The sequence below is a fragment of the Carlito syrichta genome, unplaced genomic scaffold, assembly GCF_000164805.1.
Source record: "Carlito syrichta isolate Samal-C Ts95f unplaced genomic scaffold, Tarsius_syrichta-2.0.1 Scaffold233842, whole genome shotgun sequence".
Taxonomy (NCBI): Eukaryota; Metazoa; Chordata; class Mammalia; order Primates; family Tarsiidae; genus Carlito; species Carlito syrichta.
In genome coordinates, this window is record NW_007177938.1 from 235,273 (window position 1) to 235,558 (window position 286).

Consider the following 286-nt stretch of genomic DNA (forward strand, 5'->3'; position numbering starts at 1 on the left):
TCAGCCTTTCCAAGTAGCCGGAATTACAGGCATGCGCCACCATGTCCGGCTGATTTTTTTATTTATTGTAGAGATGAGGTCTCGCTGCCCATGCGGGTCTCGAACCCGCGGGCTCAGGCAATTCACTCACCTCAGCCTCCCAAAGCCGCAGGATTACAGGCTGAGCCACCGAACCCGTATAATTTTTTGATTTATTGTAGAGATGAGGTCTCGCCAAGTTGCCCAGGCGGGTCTTGAACCCGCGGGCTCAGGCAATCCACTCACCTCAGCCTCCCGAAGGCGCGGG